The sequence below is a fragment of the Sphaerodactylus townsendi genome, linkage group LG02, assembly GCF_021028975.2.
Source record: "Sphaerodactylus townsendi isolate TG3544 linkage group LG02, MPM_Stown_v2.3, whole genome shotgun sequence".
NCBI classification, from domain to species: Eukaryota; Metazoa; Chordata; class Lepidosauria; order Squamata; family Sphaerodactylidae; genus Sphaerodactylus; species Sphaerodactylus townsendi.
In genome coordinates, this window is record NC_059426.1 from 25,924,799 (window position 1) to 25,931,521 (window position 6,723).

Here is a 6,723-nt window from a genome sequence, read left to right on the forward strand (position 1 = left end):
AATTTTTATATTTTACATTAATATTAATACATTAATATACAAATGCTAATGTTTTTATTATTATCTGTTATGGACCTACTGGGTCCAGGAGTTACCAAGTATTCCTCTGATGAAAAATCAGCTGGTGGCCCTGGCTTCTGTCCACAGCCAGTGGCAGAAGTGATACAAGGAGAAGATGACGATGAACAGAATGTTCTTTCTAGAGATGAAAAGAAAGCTTTCAGAAAAACTGATACAGCAAATTCAAGCAGTTACAACCCTAATTAGGCAACCAGAAGAAAGAAGTCAAAGTACTCGAGAAAACATTAAACAAACAGAAGAAAGCATGCAAGAAAGGATAAAAAAGAAATTCTAGTTGTGAGATAGAAGGACTACGAGAAAATTTTAAAGGATACAAGAAAATACACATGAAATCAGGAAAATCAAAGGAAAACAGAAAGGAATTGAACAACACTTAGATGAGCAAGACCTTTCGATGAAAAGGGCAGAAAAAAAGGATTGAAACTTTAGAGGAGTGGTGGAGAAGCAGCAATTTATGATGAGGAGGAATTCCAGAATGTTTTGGTAGGGCAAATTTAGAAAACAATTTTTGCAAGTTACCCGAAGATCCAATGACACTTTTCAGATATTGACCAGATATTCAGAAGAAAACTCTAGTTTTGCATTTAAGAATAAATTTCCATGAGATATACTGGTCAGGTTTATACATAAGAAAACATGAGGCCCTAAACTGAAAAAAAACCCCGAAGAGAATCTCCACTCGATGTGGTAAGGAAAGAATCACAAATTTTCTAAGACCTATCTACAAGTTTGTTGAGGAAAAGAAGGAACTCTGGTTTCTTAAGACAAATTCTACAAAAGAATTAAATAAACTATTGTTGGAGAGTCTGCTATAGAAGTTGTACTACCAAAGGGCAGATGAATAATCACTACAGTAGAACAAGCTAAGCAACTGGAAGAATTATTAACTGAAAACAAATCTATAGAATCTAAGAGACAACTGAAGGAAAATTTCATATTTGTTTAAATAACAATCTTCTATTAGAAGAAAATATAGTAAAAATATAGAAGAGGTATAGAATAAGTTTTAGATTAAACAATACAGTTTATACCCACATTGTAACAATATGGGAATCCAGTAAGGCTTATATGCAAGGAAACCTAATAACTTTAGTTTAAAAAAGAAAAGAAAGATTACAATCAAGAAAATAATGGACAGAATTCAAATGCTGAACAGTATAAACATTGCCTTAATAAAGCAATTTTAACTGAAATTAAGCAATTGAGAAACCAATTAGATATGCTTGAAATTGAGAAGACACAGAAGAAATCAAGATTTTTAAGGCAGAAGCATTTTGAACATATGAGTAAACTTGGAAAATATCTGGCACATTTTTAAGCAAAGAAAATGAATGAAGAATGTTTACAGGGGTGAAAAGATCAAATTACTTATGTAGAAAAAGAGATGTAGAAACAGTTTGATCTCTACTTTTCAGAATTTTATAAAAAGGATTCACCAGAAAAGAAGGAATAGAGGAGTATATAAAAAGGAATACATATGGAGAAAGTCTCATCTGAACATGGATATATTTAATCAAACTATTACAATTCAAGAAATAAACTATAAAGAAATTGAAAAAAAGACAAAGTGCTGGGCCAGACAGACTTACATCAATATATTAAAGAAGCTGGAAGAAAATATGATATTATCATTTTTAAAATATATGAATTAAATTAACAAACAGAAAATACTGCTCTCATCTTAGCAGGAAGTTTACAATACATAGATACATAAAGAAGGCAATGATCCAACACTACCACAATCTTAAAGACCCATCTTATTGCTGAATGTGAACTATACTCTTTTCATCTCAATAATGTCGGAGGAGTTAAGGACATGTATAACTTGTCTAAGGAAATGCATAACCAGACATATAGTCTAATTCATAATTCAGTCTAATTAAGAAATCCATGAAAGTAAATGTACATTTTTGTCATTTATGCAACAAAATTTGTGGGGGAAAAGAAAGCAGCATTTATGTTCCCACATGCTAAAAAAGCATTTGACAATATAGCTGGCTTTAAAAAAAACTGGAAATGCTTGAAAGTTTAAATCGTAGCTCAAGATACATGAACTGCATACAGCACCTTGGGGGAGGGCGGTATATAAGTCGAATAAATAAATAATATAATAGTATTCACACAGCTTTAACTGATGGATTTTAAATTAAAAAAGAACATGCCAAGGATGTCCATTATCTCCACTTTTATTTCTTCTTGTGCTTGACATGCTAGCCACTAAGATCAGACAGCATCCTAGAATTAGAAGTATTGAAAATGCATGGAGAAGAGTTTAAAATTAAAAAGTTATGCTAATGACGTGGTGCTGGCAATTGTTAATGACATACATAATAAAACAAAATGAAAAAATAGATTTTTTTAAAATTAATGAATCAAGAAGAGACAGATATTAGAAGGAGTACAGGGTGTGCAGTAACATCAGATGCATTTATCTATTTGGTAATAAATCTGACTGGACAAAATGACACACTGTTTAAAGACATTACAAAGCACGGTGTGTGAAGATACAAGAGGATCTGCAGAGATGGTCTAAAATGAGTATTTCAAAGCGATTGCTACATTCTAATTAAAAATGAATGTACTGTCAAGACTAAGGCCAATTATGCGCCCCTGTCTTAGGCCCCTTCCGCACACGCAAAATAATGCGTTTTCAAACCACTTTCACAACTGTTTGCAAGTGGATTTTGCTATTCCGCATAGCTTCAAAGAGCACTGAAAGCAGTTTGAAAGTGCATTATTTTGCATGTGCGGAATGAGCCTTAGTCTGCCTTTTTCAGCAGTAAATTTGCCTCTCTTTCATGTTGGGCAAGTAGTGTGTACTGTGCTGCTGTTGTCTCTGCCTCTTCACCTTTTTTCTGTCTTGGTGCAGGAGTAACACATTTCCTTGGAAATCACATTCTCCTGCCCTGGGTTTGTGCTGTAAATTTTGGGCAAGCAAACAGAATATGCTCTAATGACTATACAGAGATTGGGCAATGTGTGCAAGCACGCGTCTGGTGTAAGGATGTCTTAAATCTCTCTGGGGATAGATTAAGAAGAAATGTGTTGATTCTTGCTCTGGTGATCACCCATCAGCCATGATGTGTTGCCTGTGTGTATTTCTGTATCAATAATATTTGCCCGGGGAATTAGCACGGTTGCGCCTGTGTGGATCAGTATCCTGCAGCGCATGCAGTCTTTCTTTCATATGCCCTCTAGAGCTCTTTACCCAAAACCCGCTTGGGGAGGGGGCAATACAAACCTTATTAAACATATTTTAAACAAACGTAACATTAATTTATCAATACATTGATTTTACTGCCAGTGGGAAACAACGGATTCTATGGTGTGGATGAAAAAGGCGGCAAAAACACTTGCCATGGATGCCACGAAAGTTGGGGGGTTTTCTGCTGGGAAAACTGCATTGATCACAAACAAGCATAGGGAAACCAGCAAGGGTTTGAGCTGTTCCACCAACCGTACCAGTGGTGCCCTGCAAACCTGTCAGGGATGGCGAAAACTCCCAATCAAAGTGGATTTCACAAAAAAATGTATCCATGCAGTGTTTATGTGGTGTTCCACAATGGTTGCTAGTTGGACAAAGGGTTTAAAGTTGGGATTGGTTGGATTCCCCCACAAGTTGGTGTAGGAATGATGGGCAAGGAGCTCTCAAGTGAACGCGAAAGCCAGCACGGGTCCCCAGACAAACGGAGGCCTTATGGGCGCCGTTCACAGATATTTGGCACATATATTTTCACATTATTAATACATTAATGCATCTATGTATTACACAATAAAATAAAAACATAAAATAAAATTCACCAGAAGCTACTTGACCAGATAGCAGAACAAAAATAGAAGTTGGAGTGGATGAGGAGAGGGCTGGCCCAAAAAGGTTTGGAATGATGCAAATGTAGGAGGATACTGTTATGGGTGGGGGAAAGGAGGAGAGGGGAGGGAGGGAAAGACCTGAAGGAGACATTGCACATGTATTTACTTTGCCTTCCCTGTGAAGTGAAAAAAAGTCAGATTTTTCCCACACTTGGAAAACGCAGGGCTTCCCTTTAAAAAACTTCAGAGCAGTTGCATAAGGGGAAATCTAACCCAAATCATATAACCAACTGTTGCATAATTAAAAAGCTGATCTGAAGCAAAAAACTGCTTGAAGCAGGAAACACATCAGTGTGTAATTGGCCTACATTTTCTGATTTTATATATATTATAGATATATATAACCTTGAAGGAATGGCAGAGACATAAATACATTCATGTGGAATGGCAAAAAGCCAAGAATCAGATGGGCAGCCCAATCCGGGGGGGGGGATCCCCCTCTGGAAGTGGCACGGGCCTATGTCAGTGCAAATGCCCTCCCTGGGACACTTACCCCAGCAAAGGGGCAAATCTGCTGTTTCCCAGCTGCTGGTACACTGCAATGGTGCCCACAGAGCCTGGCCTCTTGTAGGCACTACTATCCCGCCTCCAGCCATGCTGAGAACCCAAAGGGTTAACATGGAACTCCATGTGATTGGCTAGAGAGAACTGCCGTTCTTAGCCAGAGCACTGCAAGTTTTGCAGAGACAACTGAATTGAACGTCAGAGTGAGTGTTTGTTCTGTTGTAGCTCCATTCTCTGGAGGCGGAGGGCCAATTCAACCCCAGATTTGGTGTCAGTTGCATCAAGGCCCCAAACCTGCACTTAGGCCACCCAAAGGGCGGTGTAAGTGCACAGGCTCCATTAGGGCACTCCCAGTGGTGGTGGTGGTGGGGTGTTTTTGAGTTTCTCCCCTCCCCATGCCATTAGGAAGGCTTGCTGGAGGCGGCGGAACACTGTCTCCAGCAAACCAGCCCCGCCAGCACATCCCTTCTGGACTGCACTTGTAACCTCAGCTTGTGGGTTCTGTGGGGCAGTACTTGGAATGAGTTGCAACAACAATTTTTAAACAACAACAATGGTTTACTTTTCTTTACATATAACATATAACATCAACATTTAACGTTACAATTCAAGGTCCTGTTCAGGTTGCATTTCAAGTCCTTCTATTTACAGTCTACTGATATTGCCAAGTCCAAATCTTCTTTGCAAGTTGGCTGGCTCCTGAAGGGCTTGATGAACAGGTTGCAACATGATGAAGGTCTCCAGGAGAACTCTCACCCATTACAACCACAAAAGAAACCCTGAAACAATAAACTCCAACATTTACAACACAGCAAAACAACAACTACCTTCCCAGTAGTTCCCAACAATATTGAAATTACCTTAACAAGGTGTTAAGGGCTTATAGAAATCAAGGTCCGAGTCTGGTAGCCTTGTTCTTCTGCAAAAGAGCTCTTTCAGCCTCTCTGCTGCTCCGAGTCTCCACCCCTTACTGGGTCAACCCATTCTGGGCCAACCCATTCTGGGCATGAGGGTTACACACTGTTAAACTATTACAGGATGAGAAAAGAGAGGAGGACTGGCAGTACCTGATATTAAATTATTGGCCTGGTTTGGATTGTGGACAGGATTAAAAACCTCAATCAAAGAGTAAAACAATTAGAAACAGCAGATTTGGAAGAAGGTTTACATAATTTCCTATGGATTAAAAAGTTAAAAGAGATACAATGCAAAATAGAAGCCATGTAATTAGGGGGCGGGGGCTACTCAAAATCTGGGCATTTACTCCGCCTGAAAAGTTAGCCGTCCAAGATCTCCATTACCGTCACCTATAGAGACATATTATAAGAATGTTTGAAAAAAATGATGATTTTATAACCTATGGAGATATGACAAACTCTCAAGAAGAAATCAAGTCTTGGCAAAAGAAAAAGGATGAAGGCAGCAAAGTAGAATGGCTGCTATATTTTTAACTAGTTTCACGATTTCAAAAGGACATTCACATAGCAAAATGCACAAGGGAGTTGACTAAATTGGAAAAGATAATAATGCAACAAAAAGAACATTTATTAGAGTGAATTTATAAACTATTATTTCAGTTTTATTGTAAGAAGGGTAGTTTTATTGTAAGAAGGGTGGATATATTATTCCGGCAGTCCTTAAACTATCAAACAAAAATGCTTCCACAACTCCTATAAGGCTCACTTTTAGGACCTGCCTTCTCTTGTTTTGCCCTGTTCGAACAGACACAAGAAAAAATTGAGCTCTACTTCAGGTCCCAAATTGTGTTTCAGATTCAATGGTAAGATTAGAGACTGGTCAAATAAGAGTGGAGGCTAGAATGGCTCTTTTATTAATCTACCTCTGGCTCAAGTCGAATTTTATGTCCCATGGCCTTGTGTACAGCTGGATCATCTCCTTTATTAAAAAGGCTTGTAGGTTGTGAAACTCCTCCTGGCCACTATCACTGTCCTTCACATTTCCCCTTTGGAAGTTGAGTTGCCAACCTCCAGATAGGGGCTGGAGTTCTCTCACTATTACCATTGGCCTCCCCTCCCCCTCTCCCCAAACCATGCTGTCCCCAGGCTCCACCCCAGAAATCTCCCGGTATTTCCCAACCCGGAGCTGGCAGCCCTATCATCGGATTTCAGAACTGGGAAAGGGAGTTGCTTCATTTTATCTCCTTCCGTTCAGCACCTCTTGGCTTAGTAGAGAGATCTGACCTTCTTTATCCCTGGCCCTGGTGTCAGCATTCTTTTATACCTCCCTTCACTGCCCACCTCTTCTGGG